This window comes from Protomyctophum bolini (genome assembly GCF_963924005.1).
Source record: "Protomyctophum bolini genome assembly, chromosome: 19".
In the NCBI taxonomy this organism is placed as follows: Eukaryota; Metazoa; Chordata; class Actinopteri; order Myctophiformes; family Myctophidae; genus Protomyctophum; species Protomyctophum bolini.
The window spans coordinates 26,320,558-26,342,427 of NC_137880.1; positions in this window are offsets into that span (position 1 = coordinate 26,320,558).

Consider the following 21,870-nt stretch of genomic DNA (forward strand, 5'->3'; position numbering starts at 1 on the left):
AAAAAAATACATGTGCTGGTCACGTGAAAGGATAATGAAAATGTTGCCTTTATAGGTTGACTATAGTGTGCCATGGTATACAAAAATTGCCATAACTTTTTTTTCGCTGTGTTTGCGGCAGAGCAGGCCTCTCATTCTGTGGACCTTAATGACCAAATTAATAGAGAAAACACAATTTAAAAAGTACGGCATGACATCACAGGTTAAACTCTATTCCTTGAGCTTTTGGGCCTGTGGCCCCCGGATATGACTATATCATCATCATCATCCTATCGTCATCATCATCCTATCATCAATGGACAGTGTGAATATTACATTAGGCTAGTAGTAGGCTACTTTGTAAGTTGTAACCGACCAACTTTACCACTAGATGGCACACTCTGCCATACAGTTACAGTAACAACAAAGGTCTGCAGAATGTCGAAAAGGATTTGGCATTAGATCAATTGATTGGATAATCTCTCAATCTCTTCTTGAAGTGCAGTGAAATAGTTTATTAGGGATTGGAACCAGCAACGTTTCGGCCTATACAGCCTTCATCAGGCTATCTTTTTTCAGAGACAAAAATGTTTCAGAACAGCTAGCCTGGTCCCTAGCTGAACCATTCAAAAACCTGTTCTACTAGACTACTACTGACACTTTTTTAAGGGTCATGGAAAAAGGATGTTCTCTGTTAAATTGCATAAATTGGCTATTTTTTATAATTATAATATGCATTATTTGTACGGCATGAGAGAGAGAGAGACCTCTAAAGGTGGAAGGAGACAGGCTCAGACATCAGGCCTGCTGATTGGCCAGCCCAGGTTTTAACCAGTTTCTGCCTGGCTATGTGTCTTGGCAGTTATTTTGACAGCGCTATCAGAGAGAGAGAGATAAGCTGTCTTAGGAATCACCATGGCGCCGGTGTGTCCCTTCTCCAGCCTGCTCAGATATTCACCCCCCTGGCCGAAGCAAGGGATTGTGGGTGACTTTTGTTTGGGAGCAGGGTTTGTGTTGGCAGGAACCCCACAGTTCTGGGTAGCATCGTTCCCTTCAAGGGTTACCCCTGCCCTGCCTGAAACAGCCATCCAGCTTGCCCCCGGGACCACAAACTGTCCACACCCAAACCAAAAACATCACTAAATCTTTCTTTCCCTGCCCTACCTCTCATCTGTCCGTTCTTTAATTCATCTTTTTTCTTACAAACACTCTTTCCATTTAAAATGCCTTTCTTTTCCATAGGCCTATGGAATGGCGGTCACAGTGAATAGATGGATGGGCAGAACATGGAAACGAGAAGAGGCAGACAGAACAGTATAGTCTGACTGAACCGTAAGCAAAAAAAGCACTAAAAATAAAACCAAAGATGAACTCCGGTAAACTTTTGACTCTTTGCAGAGTAATGTTTTCAAGATGTGTCTTCCATAGAGCACCATCCAATAGTTAAAGCGCATCACCCTATGGTGTCCCTGGGTTCTGCGTCTCTAGCATTTCTGCAGCAGGGTCATATAAGATCTGTATACAGGTAGTCCTGTCTCAGACTCTGATATTAGAATTTTTATGGTACTATTCCGTCAGGGCCCACAAACAGCATGGTGCCATTACAGAGGCTGTTTTTTGTTTTAAGATTATTGCTACAGGGGAGTACAGTATGAGATCAAAGACACACACACAGGCATGTGCGCGTGCACACACACACACACACACACACACACACACACACACACACACACACACACACACACACACACACACACAGAAAGAGAGAGAGAATGGAATTTATGTTGCAGAAGAGGAGCAGGGGTTGCATAAGGAGAACCAGAGGGACAAAAGGGCAGATGAAGCATCTTTATGCAGGGTTTTGTGTCTATGAGTAAGAGAGTGAGGGCCAACAGTGTGTCTTGAAAAATAATATTTAATATTGTATACCTACTGTAATAGCAGATAATGAAGAAGATTGATAGAGTCCTGTGAACAACACAAAGCCATGTGCTTTATTATTATCAGGTCATCAAAGGTATAGAATAAAGAAATAATATATGTAAAGAAGAGTGATGGGGGGCTGCGTTCAAAGCCTTATCACATCATTGACTTTAAGAGCCTCTGTTGAGATGGTGCAAGCCCGATGTTTTGTGTTCTTTTTAAGACATTTTTTTGGCAAATTCTGCTTTATTAGATAGCAGAGTGTGGAGAGACAGGTAACCGAGGTCAGAGAGAGGAAAACATGACGGGAGTTGGATTCAAACTCCATGGAGCATGTGGTCCATGAACTAACCAGCTGAGCCACCAGGCACGCTTGTTTTTTAAATTATTATCATTTAACACAAACTATTGTAATAACAACGGTCTGACCCAGGACAGGCCTTGGAGATGGATTAAAATCATTTTCTGTCAGACGTCACACACTCGCAGCTTAGACTAGCGCCACTGATAACTTCAAGTACATTGTGACAGAAAGAAGCCGCAAAACCTAAACAAGGAAAAAGGATCATGTCACACACACAGACGATAACTGATAGGACATTTTCAGGGGGTCAGGCGTAAACTTTAACCCACCACCAAACTGCTCTATTAAGCTCTATTCTGATTGATATTTCATTTTTCATCTTTCTGTTTATAAGCTGACAAAGATATGCTGAAAGAATGCTGTGCAGCAAACTAATTAGCAAAGGAAATATCTGACCCATGTAATGATGCTGATGATAGTGACTTTTTGTTGCCAGATCTTCTCTGAGGAAACTCATTCACAAACCTAAACAGCAAATGTTGACAGATTTACAAGCTCTGCTTGAGATGAAGAGGGAGTGAGCAAAGGCGAGGGAAAGAGAAATGGCATGGCACAGAATGAAGGGGAAAAGTCAAAGACAAAGGTCAGAAGAAATGTTTAAGAAAGCACAGTGCAAAAGGCACTAAATCACAGCTCAGATAACTAATTGGGAATAAAGAATGTAAGAATCTGGTTGGGTAACAACAAGCTAGCACTTTAAGGAGAAATAACTTGGGAGGTTAAAGAATTGCATGGAATCAACAAAGATACGGTTGCTACTTGTCTGCTGGAGTGGGAAATATAATTTTACATCATTCCGTACCCGTCGTTGGATGGTGTGTGTGTGTGTGTGTGTGTGTGTGTGTGTGTGGCCTGTAACAGATCATAATCTGTAATGGTTTGGTAATGTGCCATAGTGCTGTGGTTTTGAACAGAGATACGAGTCTCTCCATTGGTGGTCTGGGAGAGTTCAGTGTGACTGATAGAGGGACACCACCTGGATTAGCCATCAGGTTAATGACAGCTGCAACAAGTACACACACATGCACGCATGCGCGCGCACACACACACACACACACACACACACACACACACACACACACACACACACACACACACGTATGAACATGCACAGAGAGATAGAGAGATTGAAAGTGAAGTGTACATGCAGGTTTGATGCCTGGAGACTGAGACAAGATCAGATGACAAGAGTACATACCAAAAACCCAGTCAGATACAAGCCTACTTTATCCCATCCAGTACCACCACGCCCAGCGTCAGCCTGCCAATCAGCATCCAGTACAACCACGCCCAGCGTCAGCCTGCCAATCAGCATATACCACCACGCCCAGCGTCAGCCTGCCAATCAGCATCCAGTACCACCACGCCCAGCGTCAGCCTGCCAATCAGCATCCAGTACCACCACGCCCAGCGTCAGCCTGCCAATCAGCATCCAGTACCACCACGCCCAGCGTCAGCCTGCCAATCAGCATCCAGTACCACCACGCCCAGCGCCAGCCTGCCAATCAGCATCCAGTACCACAACGCCCAGCATCAGCCTGGCAATCAGTCGAGACACAGTCCATGACCTTTGACCCAGGAACTGAACAGGAGACTTTAAAGGTTATCAGTGAAACAATTGAAGTTCTTAAATCTGATGTCCAAAGAAATCTATCGCATTGGACAGAGCATACACCTTGGGCTTACGGAATGTCTGGCAAAAATAGCAGATCTACAAACTCACATGGAAGCGTTGTGAGGTTGTAGATCGGCTATTTTTGGTGGAGATTTGGTATAGAGGGAAAACAGGAGGGGCCTATTAGACCCCTGGGAGACTCCGGTCAACAAGGCATGGGTTTAAATGGTTTGTAGGCTAACGGTTTGCAACTCAGGTGAATATATGAAAGACAGAGGGACATAATAATTGGCTGTTGGTTTGGTAAAAATTGCCAAGGAAAGTGCACTAAGTGAAAGAAAGACAGGACTCCTCTTCCAACACACCCTCATCACATGACCATGGTAGAGGAGCAAATACTGTGTGGTCTGTTTACCCTGCTTATCGGTTTATGTTGTAACATGTAGAGGCACACACAGGTTGACCCCTAAACACACACACACGCACACACACACACTCAGAATCACAATCAGAAACATACCTTGGTCAAATGCAAAAACCTACATAACCACTTGAACCCCAACATCCAATTCTGGGGGGAACATTAGCTAAAAATGGCAGATACAGGCTATTTTTGACGAAGATATTTGGTGTACACAGGAAAAAGTACAGACCCAACTCTGTCCAGTTTACTAAGTCTAGACTAGAAGGTTTAAGTGGTTAAGAAAAGCTTTAAACCTGAGGCCGATTCTAAGAAATATTTTAAATCCTGACCCAAGTTTTCTGAAAAACTTGTGCTTTAATGTATGTGTAATATATAATGTTACTATTATTCTGTGCTGCTGCTTTTTTCACTTTCTGCATTACTGGAATTTATTCTGAACTATAATCATAAAGGTCATAGTTCATTTTGCAGAGGCTAACACTTGAATACAAAAGAAAAAACCTGCGGTAATTAATACGTTATTAACTATTAGTTATTAGCCAACCGTGATATATCTCTTCCTAAGGAGATTTTTCAACTATCTTTTGATCTCATCTCCCATAAAAAGGGGCTTGTCCCGTACAGTAATGTACACTTTTCAGACATAAAAAGGTCCAGTACCTGTTGAACTCATGGCTAAAAACTACTAACCACAGGACAATAAATAACAGTCATAAATTCCTGCCAAGGATATATGAGTAATGGCTTTGGCTTTCTATTTATGATGCCACGATAAGTCATCTTTTCATGTACTGTGAAGGTAATATTCCTGTGCGAGGCAAGATATAAGGTAGAGAGTTAAATTTGACATGAGTGTGTGTAGTGTGTCTGAGTGTCTGCTTGTGTATGACTTTTGATGTGTGTGTGTGTGTGTGTGTGTGTGTGTGTGTGTGTGTGTGTGTGTGTGTGTGTGTGTGTGTGCGTGCGTGCGTGCGGGGGCGTGTGCGTGTGTGTGTGTGTGTGTGTGTGTGTTTGATGAATTCACATGTACTCCCACTCACACACTCAGACGCTGGTTAGTCCAAAGCAGCGCCACATCAGTCCATCATCACAGATATGGCTTGTGGCTAGATAGCAGGTCTGACGGCACACAAGACATTTTGTCCACTCTGTCATGTTTACTTACAATGATAAGATTTGATGGATTCTCCACAAGCTATAGGCAGACACACACACACACACACACACACACACACACACACACACACACACTTCATTGTTGCAGATGTCTAATACACGTGCGTGTACACAGTCACAACTGAAAAGCAATACATTTCGATTTCACCCTATTGCTCATTATTTGGAACAAGACAATCTTTGAAAAGGTAAATTAATATTCTGCACACAGCCAATCACAATAATATATTATCTATAACAATAACAGCCATTGAATACATAGTCTCTATTTTTATCATGACACAACGCACAGCAATGGCGGTTCAATCAACATACAACTACTGAGCGAGCGGTGCCTAACCACCCCAGTCAGTCAGTCAGTCAGTCAGTCAGTCAGTCAGTCAGTCAGTCAGTCAGTCAGTCAGTCAGTCAGTCAGTCAGTCTGTCTGTCTGTAGCACTATAACTGCAGCCAGTTGGATGAAAACAGGGGAAAGGGCTGTTGCAGTAAACCCCCAGTTTTGGTTAAGTTGAATCAAATCCAGTTATCTTTTGTTGAATGTGATGAGCTGCACTCTGTGATCTGTTTTTTAGCCTGCACAGTGTTCCACACTGGAACCGTTTACTTTTGTCTGGAACGCGGCCAGGCAGGGGTCTGGCATCTGACCACTGATTGGACTGCTTCAACTATATTCTGAACCAATTAAAAAGACTAATGAGGCCCTCTGCTTCTCATATCACCCAGAGGGCTAGGGGGGCACTAAGGCAGGCAGCATGGCATGTTACCAAGAGGGAGGAAAAGAGAGGATGACTTCTCGACGCTCCTTGTGTCCTCTGAGCACAGGTCCTTGCCAGGCTGGGTTGCCTACCCAGGGCCAAACTGTTGTCTACATCATGGTCACATGCCCCCAGAGAGTTCGGTGAGCGCACTGTGCACAATAATTGAAGACCTACGACCAACGGTTCAAGATTTATAAAATGGGGTGGAGATTCTTCCTTGGCCTATATTCTACTGTGTGAGTGAGTGTGCATGCAAAGGTTTGTGCAAAATGAGCCACTACTGCCAAGTTTAGATGCTAATCATAGCCAATCAGAATGCAATATGAGAAATCTGTCAGATACATCTTGATCACATAAAATAAGTTGTACAGAATTTCATGAGATTTGGAAAAATCTGTGTGAACTGAGTGGTGCAACTCCGTGTGGGGTTTCCCTGGCGTCTCCTCTGGGGAGGGGGTGGGGGTCCCTCTACTGTACTGTCACTGTACTGTACTGTCACACCCGAAATCATCATATATACAGTTAATGTGTGTGTGTGTGTGTGTGTGTGTGTGTGTGTGTGTGTGTGTGTGTGTCTGTGTGTGTGTGTGTGTTAGGCTGTGCAACAGTGACACTTGGTTGGTTGTGAAAACCAACCAAACGCTATTTTCGTGCTCGGACAAAGCCAGCGACGGACCCAGGGACACATATAGCTCCGTATAGGAGTGGTTGCACCACTCAAAAATCTGTATGGAATAGTAAGAAGAAAGTAACATTAATTTAGCTAAATTTGGCCTCATGCTATAACAGGACAATTTGATCGGTCCAGCGGTGCTGCAGCTTGTGGTACTTCATGCAAAATGGGCCCTACCCGCAAACTTTGGAAGCCAATCGTGTACTAGTCAATCAGCATGGAGTCCGTAGTAGAGTATAGTTAAAGTGTGTTTTGGAAAGAAAAGCAACAAAAAAGGTAAATATTAGGTTGTGTAATGATGCAAAGAATCCAGGAGAAATCTATTTTGATTGTATAACCTACAATTTATTGTGACCATATAGGTTCCGTCCGTCCGTTAGTTAGTTCCCACGCCATATGGTCACGCCTCGTGACATCAAACCTCCATATATGGTCACGCCTTGTGACATCACACCTCCTCCATATATGGTCACACCTCGTGACACGTCACTCCACCATATATGGCCATCTCCATATATGAAGATATACACTGACCTCATCTAACCCTGACCTCATCTAACTTTACATAGTTACTGCACTTTGGCTTCGTAGGGCAGTGAGGTAAGTATGGGGAATCAATCAATCCATTTCACTATTTCACTTGTCTATGTAGGCCTTGTTGTTTTGAGCAGCCAGATTTCGTGACAGATTGAATGCAGTTTATTCTATGTAGTTTTTTTTGTTTATTGACCTTGTTGTCATTCAGGGCTCTGCGCCACCAGTCCAGCATACACAAGCATTTACACAGTGCACCTCATGCACACCTCTGATGTCTACCCTTGCTCCACCACTCACCTCCCCTCCCCTGATTCTCTCACTCCTTCCATTATTTACACCCAAGGCCGCCGTGGCCACTGGAGAAATTTAGGGAGTGAGAATCTGACAAAGCAAGTTAGGAGGAGAGCAAGCGAGAGGGGTGAGCCGGAGGGGAGACGAGTGATTCAGAGACAACCATCTCCTTCTCTCGTTGCTTCTTAAGCCTGATTTATACTCTGTTGTATTACAGCGGAATTACACACCAAAATAGCAGATCTACAAGCTCACAATGCATTTTAATGCAACACATTGTGAGCTTGTAGATAGTCTATTCTTGGAAATATATGAGCCCCCCCCCCCCATTCCCCCAACTGCGCCTCTCTCTCTCTCTCTCTCTCTCTCTCTCTCTGCCTCTCTTTCAAGGCCACACTTCTCTTCCTCCTACTTGCCTGAGGAGAGGTCAGAGTTAGAGAAGGACACACAAATGTTACAAATCTTCTCCGCCTTATCGGGAACAACACAAAGATAACTGCGTCTCCACTCCCCATCCGACAGATCCATCTCCGAAAACATCTCTCACACGCACACACGGTCAGACGCGGTCACACGCACACGCACACACACACACACACACTGACACACACACACACACACACACACACACTGACACACACACACACACACACACACACACACGCACACACACATGCACACATGCACACATGCACGCACGCGCACTCGTGTTTGCAACAGATGCAATGTTGATGGATGTTTCATTTACTCCCCTTTCAGCTGAGAAAAGGAGACTGGAATATCATGCAGTATACAGTAGTATAATAAAGCCAAAGGGATCTTTGAATAGAGTTCAGTACAAATGTTATTATGCATGGGGGCATTTACAGTATGCAAGAGGAGACACACATTCAAAAATAGCATGATATGTAAAAACATACATGTTTTGTGTGCATGTATAAAGATACATGTTTTGTGTGCATGTATCTGTGCATGCACTATACTGTATGTAGCCTATGAATATCTTGGGAGTGCTGCACCTGCAAACAGTAATCAAACATGCACCTGTTTAATCATTGCTCCAATACACATAAACACACATGCATACATGGCATGCAAATACATTTCTCAGTGATTTTCTAAAGTGACAATAGCCATTCCAGCACTCAGGGCTAAGTGCCTCCTTAACCTAGTCTCAGATAGTAGATATTATTTATGTCCTGATTAGTCCCTGGTGAATTTATGTCTCACAGAGCAATTCTGGCACTGACTTCACAGCTCGTTATGCCCCAGTAGGCACACTAGTCATTTATGGAGATGCATGGGCCAAAATAAGGACCTGTCTTTGTTATCAACCTAAATGATGATGTCTTTAAAACCTCAATAGTGACTTTATCGTTATGATGGTAATGATTGTACGCGCATGCTTGTGTATATGTGTGTGGTCTGGGGTGGGGAAGGGGCTTTAGGGAAGGGGTGTGGAGGAATGTAAACCTTAGTTCTCCTTAATGGTGAACTTGAATGTATTTTTGTTGAAGTGAATGTAAATTAGGTTGGTGAACCAATAGGAAGATGGCGTTGGCTTCCAGCACTAGTTTGATCCGCCGCTCTATGCCCAGAAAAGCATAGGGTTCTTTCTAGTTTGATCTGCCCCTCTATGCCCAGAAAAGCATAGGGTTCTTTCTAGTTTGTTCTGCCGCTCTATGCCCAGAAAAGCATAGGGTTCTTTCTAGTTTGATCTGCCCCTCTATGCCCAGAAAAGCATAGGGTTCTTTCTAGTTTGATCTGCCCCTCTATGCACAGAAAAGCATAGGGTTCTTTCTAGTTTGATCTGCCCCTCTATGCCCAGAAAAGCATAGGGTTCTTTCTAAGTTTGATCTGCCCCTCTATGCCCAGAAAAGCATAGGGTTCTTTCTAGTTTGATCTGCCCCTCTATGCCCAGAAAAGCATAGGGTTCTTTCTAGTTTGATCTGCCCCTCTATGCCCAGAAAAGCATAGGGTTCTTTCTAGTTTGATCTGCCCCTCTATGCCCAGAAAAGCATAGGGTTCTTTCTAGTTTGATCTGCCCCTCTATGCCCAGAAAAGCATGGGGTTCTTTCTAGTTTGATCTGCCCCTCTATGCCCAGAAAAGCATGGGGTTCTTTCTAGTTTGATCTGCCCCTCTATGCCCAGAAAAGCATAGGGTTCTTTCTAGTTTGATCTGCCCCTCTATGCACAGAAAAGCATAGGGTTCTTTCTAGTTTGATCTGCCCCTCTATGCACAGAAAAGCATGGGGTTCTTTCTAGTTTGATCTGCCCCTCTATGCACAGAAAAGCATGGGGTTCTTTCCGGCTAGCTCTGAAACTACCGAATGCTGATAAATAGACAGGAAGGAACAGTGGCATTTGTGCAACCTTTTGATGATTGGCCGATTGACAGCATGTGACCTTGTCCGCTGGAAATCGGCTGAACACGGCTGCAGCCAGCGGACGGAACAGAAATGGATAGGTCACCATCACATTTGGCGCAACAGTCGGTGCCTTTCACACCTAAAGTCCTCTAAAAAGCTCTGGTCAGTTCAAGAACCTGACACGTGCTCAAACAGGCTGTTCAGAGCATTTCTAGGGAAATCACTTCATTGCCATAGTCGTTTGAGGAAGTGTGGAGAATGAGGTCTGTGTGTTAATCTCGTGGCGAAGTATGCCATGTGGTGTGCGCCCTATAACCATTCAGCTATCAGGTCACCCCAAGTGAAAGTAAATTCAAGTGATAGATGGCGTAGTGGTGGACCAAGTATGGGATGTACTGCAGGCTATCTGAGGGAAGAATTATGTGCTATTTGTACAGGGCAAGTGGATGAAAGACTCTTTATTTTGAAATGTTAAGCCGTTTGGAACAGAGATATGAGAGCTCATTAACTGTACTGTACATTGTAAGCAGGGTTTGATTTGTAAAAAAAAAAAGAAAGAAAAAAGAAAAGATAGTTGTACTATTCTTTTAAATTAAAAAGTAGTATAATTTTGAAATATTCAGATTTTTTTCCTATTTGCCCAAAATAGGAACACAAGAGATTAACATCATTGTTTTATTACATTATTAAAGTGCGATAGTCTACCGCTCCCAAATTGAAAAGCATGTATATTCAGTTTGCAAATTTAAATCCAGTAGACCCAGAAGCTGGGATAAAACAAATGAATGACCAGAGGGGGATACTGACCCTCCACTCAGGATCTTGTTGTATTAGTGTTTGTGTGTGCATGTGTCCATGCTGTACATGTGTGTGTAGGTGTCAGCCCCTGTGCCGATGCGTGCGTAAGGAGGACGTGTAGGGCCAGTGGGTCGAGGTGGGCCGGGCCCGTGGTTCCCACAGCCTGTGCAGAGGCAGTCTCTGCTGTGCTATCAGCCTCCGTCTCCGGCCCCCCTCCCCTCCCCTCCAGCAAATGTGGGCCCCCTGACGTCACCCCTGGCCTGATAAGGGGGTCCGACCACAAGCTGGGGGAGGGGGGGGGGGGGGGGTTGGGGAATGGGGTGGAAGGAGAGAGGCAGGGAGGGTTGGGGGGAAAGAGAGAGGGGTTACACTAACAGAGCCAGTCCTGGATAAGGCCCTTCAGACAGATAAGAGAGAAGAGTGTGGAGCCTCTTTTGTTTTCCACTGAACTCCTCCTGTCCAGTCAGTGCACAGTGATATTACGGCTCCATTTTCACTCACACTCGGGTTCAATGACAATGAACATTCTGGATTGTACATTGTGCGTTCTCCTTTCCTTTTCTCTCCTGCTAATTATTTTGCAGTTTTTGTCGTTCTTCTTAAAATTGCCATGAGACCCAACCAATTTGTTCTAGTTTTCTTCTCTCTAAAGCGCCTATCATCCTGGTCTCTTTCTCTCTCTTTTCCCTTCTGTCTGTCTGTCCAAACAGGACCATTCATACCGTTATCAGGCTCATGCTGTCCAGTGACGGTGTCTGGATTGAGGCGACTTTCTCCTCTCGTTTCCTCATTGTGTTTTTGTTCTCTTTTACAGTGTTTGGAGAGAGGGAGGGGCAGCGCTATGACTGACAGGAGGACAGTTTATTTTATGTTGACAAACATTGGGCTGCTCGGGCAGTGATTCTCTTTCTTCCTATTACTGTGATTGCGATAGTGACTGTGGCATCAATTCAGCAGGGTTGTGGCAAGTTTACCTGATGACATCATCAACATCAATGGCCTTTACACTAGCAATAGCCTATTCTACCAACTCAACTCACACATTTACACGTCACATGTAACATATAACTAGGTCAACCAATGTGCTAAACAAAGCAATGAAATATAAACAACCACTAGCATATCATACCAATGAAGTGAAAACAAAAACTAAACTAAACATTAGCACCAGTAAGGGGAAATCAAAGTATGTCAGGTTCAGCTGTCACCAAAGGCCAGGAAGAAGAAATTTGTCTTTAACATCAACTGACTTGGAAGCTCTGATATTCAAGACACATATCGTATACAAACTAACATTCCATGGTGGCCAAAGCATCTTATATAGGTAATATGAAAATATATAAAAAATAACTTTTACAAAAATGGCATGGAACTTTAAAGACAGTAGAGGTCTGCATACATAGGTTGAGACAACTTAACTTAAACTATAAGCTTTCAAATGGAGTCTCACCTTACTAGGATGCTAATTTATGTAGGTTACACAATGAGTAATTAAATCAATAATTGATATTCTCTCTGATAAGCGACATTCAGCACCATGGACAGCGTAAGGGTCAGAGAGCAGAACACAGAGAGAATTCACACACAGTTGTGATGACTGTTTCAGGTGAATTGATTGATTGATTGATTGAAGTATTTCAAAACTGTTAACTGTGGACGACACCATAGCATTACACTTGTTTACAATAGGGTTCACCATGTTCAATTCATCATAACATTTAGATACGTACAAATATACACTTCTATATAGCCAAAAACTGGAAATCTGGAAAACTGGAGGAGGTAAAAAGGGGGAAAAAAACATATACAGTGAGGGGAAAAGGGGGTGGGTGGGGGATTCAGATTTTACTGGGGCCAGTTTCGAATTGCAGCCGCCCGTCCGTATAGGTTCCCTTTGAGAGCGGTTTTGAAGGAGTCAAGGGATTTGTATGCCTTAATGACTGTTGGTAGGGTGTTCCACATTTTGGTGGCATAGGAGCGAAATTAATTTAGTCCCTTGTTTGTGCCGGATCTGGGTTGCACATGGTTTGTTGAACTCCCTCTGGTGTTGTGGGTGTGGACTTCATTGACATTATCAATGAATCAGATTAAACATAGCACGGACCGCCTGTCTTGACAACGAACTTAATCGAGTTTACAGTTTCCCTCCATACTATGCCACAACATCACTCAAACAGACAAGATCGCCAGACAAACGCAACACATACTGACAGAATCAAAGATGAGTAAGCCAGACCAGAGTAAAGATATGAGCTTATAATACTAATAAAGGTATAAATAGAGCATGCACATCCACTCTAGCCCAGGTGCTGGACAAATGGCAGTACAAGAGAAAGAAATAGAGTGCGCAACACTAAGGAATAACTCAGCTCCACTGGTTTATTAATGCAACGTTTCGATCACTGGAATCTTCTTCAGGAATTCCTGAAGAAGAAACTGGACCCTGTAAAAAGTCCCCCCCTATATTTCTTGTTTTCCCTAGCGTTTTCTAACTGCATGTGCATATGATGATTTCTATCAGTTTTTTGAATAGAAGTTCTGATGAATTGAAAACGGAGGACCTTTATGTAAACAAGTCTTAGTGCTTTTTCTAGTTTTATTCTCTTGGCAGATCACATTTCCCTTTTAGTATTGACCTGTACTTTCCTTGTGCTCATTCTGGAAACTGTTAATACAATTTATAATCAATCAATCAAAAGCTCCCCCCCATGCTCATTCCTTCCCATAAACATGCACCTTTGCATGCCATCCTGACTAGACTGATATCTCTTTAAACCTATGAACTCTGCTTGAACTCTCAGTGACACCGGGGCCATTGTTTTGGTGATGTCATCTTACCTTTGACTAACCTGGAGCCTGCTTCTTCCCAGACTTGCACCTTTACTCACTTTGTCTTCCACATCCCCTCTGCCTACTTTAAGTTTATAAGTAATATAGTCCTACATGTAAAGTATAGGCATAGGGCCAATAGCTATATTATTAGCTATTCGCTGTGTGCGTGCCTATGTGCGTGCTTGTGTGCGTATCTTGTGTGTGTGCGTGCATGCTTTCGTGCATGTGTTGTTGTTGTGTGAGGGCGTGCGACCGCGCATTCTCTATTTGCTCTTTAGGCCCTGACTAGCCTGCAGACTTTGGCCACTGCTTATCATTGGTCCTGGGATCCCTGAGTCTCAATGGATAAAAATACACTCAATAACACACACACACACACAGTCACACAGTCACACACACACACACACACACACACACACACACACACACACACACACTATCGTGGAAACACCCTGCCATGTCTTTTGTGATTGGCAGCAGCTGTCAATCCAATATAAGCTCGCCATGTGATGTGACTCGGTTTTGGAACTAAGTGTGGATGATGTTACAACATATTAGATGTTTTTATTATGCCCATTTTAAATTGTAGAGCGATAGATGTCCAAGCAACACCCATGGGTGCCGAATTTCAAATATTGGCGTACAAGCGTAAAAGAAACATTTGAACCTTTTGAGTGCATGGGTATAGCTTTCCAAACAGTGGAGGTTGTTCGTAGAAAAGAGGGTTTTGATAATTGAATTCTTATCATCGGTAATTCACCGTGGTGTGATGTGTGTTTGCTCTGCTCTTCAAACATTGTCCAGTTCAGCACCTCGCCCCATCACGTATGACATCCTGCAGCTCAGATGTTAATAATTTATTCCAGCACACACTCCTAGTTAATTAATATGTGTGTGTGTGTGTGTGTGTGTGTGTGTGTGTGTGTGTGTGTGTGTGTGTGTGTGTGTGTGTGTGGTGAATGTGTGTGTGTGTGTGTGTGTGTGTGTGTGTGTGTGTGTGTGTGTGTGTGTGGTGAATGTGATTGCGTGTGCATGTGCATGTGCGTATGTGCATGTGTTATCTTCTGCTGAAGACCAGGTGTCGAGCCCGGTACGGTACCTCGTCGTACGACGGTTTCCCGTGGTGACCATATAGCCGATGCACAAGCCCATAACGTCACGCGGATGTGACGTGCTGTGGGCTTGTACGTCGGCGGTGGCCACTGCGGGACACCGTCATACGATGAAGCATAAATTACACGTAAATTGTGTCTCTGCTGTGTGACTCCTTGACCCTGCCTGCTCAAACAAACCTAATCCACAAGCATAGCACAGATACCTTGTAATAACACACAATAACACACAAATATAATGCTTGTGCACGCACGCACACACGCACGCACGGTGGTATAGGGTATATTTTTATGATAAAAACAAAAAGGTTAAAGATATTGTGATAGTAAGTGTTTGTTCAGTAACAGCGCCCCACCACCCCTAGGTGACACATTTTTAGCCAATCAGGAGAGAGTATACCATTTATGATCAGCTTAATCTTTTATAGTGTTCCCATTCCAATTTAGTCAGTTCATGTATTTGTTATCACTTCCAATTTCACTTGTTTAATCATATCCTGACTGAGTTCTCTATCTTGATTGGATCAAATTGATATCCCAACCTGATAAAAGAGACATGGGGTATAGCTATTTAACACTTATTTTAACCAAAGAAAATCACTTAAATACTACTCACTAATAAAATACTATACTACCGGTAATACAATAAATCAGCTACAACAGCAACAAACCAAGACATGCTATAGCGCTCAAAATGTATCTTTCTTTCTCTGAGGTTATTTTGAGCCCATTTTACCAGAGGAGCTATCTGATTCATTGACTAGACATAAGTAACGCGCATGCACGCACGCACACAGGTCTGACATCGATTAGCACTCTGTTGTTATCTCTAATAAACATCCATAGTGATCAATGAGCAGAGAGAACGTGTTCTAAAAACAGGTGAGGTGAGGTCAGCAGAGCTAGAACAGATAACCTGCAGGTGGTTCTTTATGTGAAAAGAACCAACCAGAACATCTGTGTCTGTGTCTGTGTCATGTGTCTGTGTCTGTGTCATGTGTCTGTGTCTGTGTCTTTGTGCGCGTGCGTGTCTGGCCTCTGCTCTACAGCCTACATTGACAACATGCTCTGTCCTGTGTTTTTGTTTTCCTGTGCCTACATTTTGAAGTCTTCTTCCTGGAGCCAGAGGTTCCTATAGGTCTACCACAGGTCTGTGTGTGTGTGTGTGTGTGTGTGTGTGTGTGTGTGTGTGTGTGTGTGTGTGTGTGTGTGTGTGTGTGTGTGTGTGTGTGTGTGTGGTTGGGGTGGGGGCTGGAGGGGTGGGACATAGGGCCATAGTGAGTCACCAACCCCAAGGGACACAGTCTCCAAGACGGGAGACGATTTCCTGGTGCCTGGTATGGATAGACACAGGCATGCACGTTGCACGCACACGCACAGTTGCACACGCATACGCTCACTCTCACACACACACACACACACACACACACACACACACACACACACACACACACACACACACACACACACACACACACGTACGCACGCACGCACACACATACACACACGCACACACACACCAATCTTTGGCAGATAAGTGCTTAAACAGTAAACACTTCAAAGGCAACATGAAGAGTTAGGCTTCATACGTATGTTTTAAAGTAAACAGAATTTTACACAAACACACAGCATGTATCAATAAACAACCACTTTTTGTACATATATCATACAAAAGTTAAAGAATATATTAAACTGATGTCATTTTAATTAAACTACCGGTAAGTGACATATAATTTATCATATAATGTAGTTTTGTATATACCATCTGTAATAACTTTTTAATTGCATTTTGATCATATTCATGTGATCATTTACAATTACAATTAAAATGTAGGCATTTAGCAGACACTATATCCAGAACAACTTACGAAGTGCAAGATAAACACAACAGTAAGTGGTTGAATAAACAGAAGTTTCAGATAGACAGTAGCAATAGACACCTAACATCTGTCTTAATAACATACACAGCGCCTATGACTATGAACAAGTAAACACGTCTATCTAAACAAAATCTAAATAGTCAACATACAGTATGGAGAACCATCTTCCCTTACTAAAAATGAAGGTTTCCCTACTACTGTAGCCTACTACAGTACGACAATATGCACATACATACACTGTCAAAATATTAATGTTTATTCATCCCTGTAACTCAGAGAATGTACAAATGTAACCGTGAATGGTCCATTTGGTTACATTTCTACACATTCAGAGTTAAATTTACACGAACACAAGCACATGCATAAACAGACTCTTGACTGCCCTTCTACATACACCCAGTCCCAGCAAACCTTTCTCGCCTGACCTCACAAACCGGCATCCCTATCTAGGTCCTCACCAGACACCTCATTCATATAGTCATACACACACTGACAGGAGAGACACCCACAAACACACATGCACAGTTGCATACAATCCCTAAAAGTGTGAATATGCAATAATGGCAAAAACTTGCATTGACAATTTGACATAGACACTAGACACACGCACACACGCACGCACGTGCACATACCAGTATATAGAGTAGGCTATAGTAGTTCAAGAAAGACATTCACCAAAATTCTGTCTACAATTATTTCTTATCAGAATGATGTCAGATATATGCCAAGAGAAGGCCACAGTGGTTCATCTCCGGGGTCATGGCCACGTCTCAGCTTTATCTGATTGTATAGTTCATTCTAAACTATCCCTTAACGATATATCTTTCGCATCTAAGTCTGACTTGGGTGCGGTCTGACAAGTAAAATGTATTTAACTGACTGGAGTGTTTTAATCCATTCTATTAATACCAAATTGATTCAGTTTAAATGGAGAATGTGTACATACACTCTCTCTGTTGCAACATTTTGATAGTAACAATCCTGATTCAACATGTATTAATAAGAAAGCACACTATTATTGAACTATCTATGGAGCTGCCCAAAGATGTTGCATTTCTGTCATGTTTTATCAGAGAGTTACAATGAGACAGAGAGAGAGAGGAAACAAGGGAGAGAGTTAGGGAAGGACATGCAGCAAAGAGCCTCAGGACAGATATGAACCCTGCCCGGCTGTGATTTAATGCTTTGCACTTTAACACATTTTGAGCGGGAACCCCTTTTGGTGGTTACATACATTATGTTATAATTTAGCTATTGAAAAATAGCAGATCTACAAGCTCATAGCGCGGCACCAAGTACCGTGCTATGAACTTGTAGGTCTGCTATTTTTGAAAAATCGTTAAAATGTGCCTCAAATCTTTCAGAAAATTGTCATGATTTAGACGTCAGGCCTGAATGGGTGGTGACAGTGGTGAGCCACTGTGGCGCCTTGATTCAAACTATAAACTGCTATCATTATAGGGACATTTTGTTGAATGTCTAGAAGGTCGCCTTGGAAGAGTTTCGATGACCACTTACTTATTTATATTTAACGTATTACTATTAATTATGACAGTTACACAGAATTGCAGGGTTATTCATTTTTATTCTTATGTTTAATTGTTTACTTTTCTGTCTAGTTTATATTCAAATACTGCAATACGGTATATATTTCAATTTTTATTTGTTATCATTTATTTAATTTTTAACACCTAATAAAGATAATTTAAATTGATATATATGCGTATATAAAATAATTATATCATAAACTTACACTAAGGATAATCTTCGCTGTCCGGCAGAAACTTCATTGTTCTTTTTTCCCCCTATAAATCAATGTATTTGAACACTCTTTACGTCTGTGCGTTGAACCAAGAAAACTATTAAAAGGTGCTTCTGGAAAAAACAGATAACCCCATTGTTTGGACCCTCAAACTGTCTGCTAAAGCAGCTACTCCACCCCGTCCCCCTCTCATGCAAGTATCTGACCATTTATAAAATCACAATACCAACTTCGATGAGGCACTATTACTTTGTTTTAACAATATACGGTTTTCAAAAATAATTTCCTGAAAATATAAAATTTTAGGTTTCTGCCCGACAGCCGAGATATGAAAAAGAGCCATAATTATAGTAAGCATTTTATTTTTTATATATCTTGACTGGCCTTTCCATCAAACACCTTCTTCCCCTCCCTGTATGGCAGCCTGTGCATTATACATATGTTCAGAGAAACAATAAAGCCAAGCCCATGACTCATTGCCAACTAAGCTTCCCCCGTGTATACATTAACATCATGTCCTTACAGGTTAATGGCCCCACGCCTCAATATTAGCCAGCAATTGTGGTTTCTTTATCAGCACCTAGAGTTACACATTGATGATAGTTCCCCATTTCCATTGCATGCAGCGCTATTGCTCTATTTGCCTTGACTTGTCCAATGGAGGGGCCAAGGCCTGAGAATCAATATTGTACCATGCAAGTGAACTACCACGGGCACATTCTGACCTGTACAATCTGTCAAATATCAACACAAAACAGAGAACGAGGGAAGAAAAGATGGATGGATAGATAGATAGATAGATAGATAGATAGATAGATAGATAGATAGATAGATAGATAGATAGATAGATAGATAGATAGATAGATAGATAGAGGATGGGTGGATGGAGGATGGGTGGATGGATGCTGGGAGGGATGGATGCTGGGATGGGTGGATGGATGGATGGAACAAACACTTCTCATCACTATATATTCCTTGTTCCTGCCTACTGTTGTTATAACTGGGTTTCAACCTCTCTGATGCAGCATTCATCCTGATTCCTAGCCTGAGACAAGGACCTCTAGGGTTGTTGGTGAACTTGACCCTTGGGGAGAGGAAGCCCTGTGCGATATGGAGGCGGATTTCTGGTTTGTTGCATGCTCTGTTTAACTGCAGGTCACCTTTCCCTGCATATACGAATTACAATGACAGACATTCTGTCTGGCGAGCATCCAGATGGCAGTGAGGACACAGCCTGCCACTCACTGGCTCACTATAGCTCACTCACTCAGTTTCAGACACAACACACACACACACACACACACACACACACACACACACACACACACACACACACACACACACACACACACACACACACACACACACACACACACACATACGTATACAGGTTGTGTTATAGAAACGCCAATATGTATATTTTAGCCTTATAATATTTGATATTTCATGTATTTGGAAAGAAAAAATATACACCCCTTGAAAGCATTCAATTTGTCTGTTATTCTGCTAAATTAAACGTACGTTCCATATTGCATTCTCTCTTCTTTTTTTTGCTAGTGTGTGCTATTTCTGCTATATTTGCTATTTGCAAATGACCAATTTGAACAACTATATACATTACAACCATTAAGGATCAGGTCCAAAAAGATAGGCATAGCCTCATATAGATAAACGAACATGCAAACATCGGCCTCTATTGGCATGCTAGGGTGTGCAGAACAGCATAATTCAACATGCATGGGTCCGCGTCAGGTCCGCGTCTGTCAGAGGGAAGTGGCCGGACAATGAAGTGGTCTCGTGTGTTTACGTTCACAAGTGTTGATGACAGGTATAAATCTGTCTGCGAGAACAACAACCGCTCGAGACTTCCGACGCGAACGGCTGAAGACTGCATGGCGTCGACACACATTCGGCGACCGTCCAGCCCTCTCCATCATTTTGACAAATTCTTGTCAGGAAATATTATCATATACTCAACTCAGCCTAGCTGCATGCATGGCCTAAATTATAGACTATAGCATTTCATTGCCAGGCCTATACTAGCATGGTCATAGCCATTGAGCTATATACTGAATAATGTGACAGCAGTCTTGAACAGGTCGCGGGTTAAAAATGAACTAGCTTTGATTAGGCCATTTCAGCCGCAATTAGTCTCTACGCCATTAGGCTATAAAAACAGAAATACAATTTTATACTGATCATTTTAATATTCAATAACGGACTGTGTATAGCCTGCTTTTTAATTGTTATATTTCATTTATTGTAGAATCCATTTGGGAGAGTAGGCCTATATTCACTCTTTCATTTCGATGTCAAGGCTTGCAAGATTGACGGAAAAATGTCGTCTGATAATTGGGGGCCGTTTCGTAAAACTAGGCTATACATATATATATATATATATATATATATATATATATATATATATATATATATATATATATATATAGCCTATATGTATATGTATTATTTTTTATTTATTTTTAATATTTTTATATATATTTTTGTATTGTGTTTGTGTGTGTGTGTGTGTGTGTGTGTGTGTGTGTGTGTGTGTACGCGCGCTATGTAATGTATAGGCCGAAATGTAAGCTGATTTTAATTAGGCCATTATGCAAATTAGGGTTTTAATCATGCTATTATGCAAATTAGCCAAATAGCCAAAAGTTTTCTATATAGTCAAGATTTTATTGGCACCTATCAATACCATTATAAAACGTTGTGTGTTTGCTTCCAAAGAATCCGTTCTTCCTAGAATGCAAAATGCAGGAATGGATCATTTGCCTAAAAAAATCAAAGGTGACGCATTCGGCTTGAACTTTAACATTAATTGGCGTGCGTGGTCCAAAATAAAATAAAAACATCGGTTTACATCCAGACTAAACTAACTGATAGATTTCTGGAATAAACAATAAACAAAGATAAGCAAATTAGATCAACTAAAAACAAAACGTGTGACTGAGTTCGTTTTAAAACTTTACGTTGTAATTTTCCTGCTCAATACATTTTTTAAATAAAATAAAATCTATATAAAGCTAAGTTAAGTTAGGCTAAAGAAGTAAGGTGTGTGTGTGTGTGTGTGTGTGTGTGTGTGTGTGTGTGCGTGCGCGCGTGCGTGTGTGAGTGAGCAGTGGCGATAACGTGAACAGAAATCTTGATCACAAGGTAGCTTCTCCCTCAGTTCACCACTCCTCTCTCTGATAGTCATTCTATCTCAGTTTATCCTCAACTTGCTGACTGCGACTTTGGTCATAATTTTTTACAAATATTTTCGCGTTAAAAGATATCTCCAATTTGAGAGGACAAGGAAGATATTCGATTGGATTTAAACCGTAACTAGTTATTTTGTGCGTTAATTGCCATTATCATATTCCGGATCGG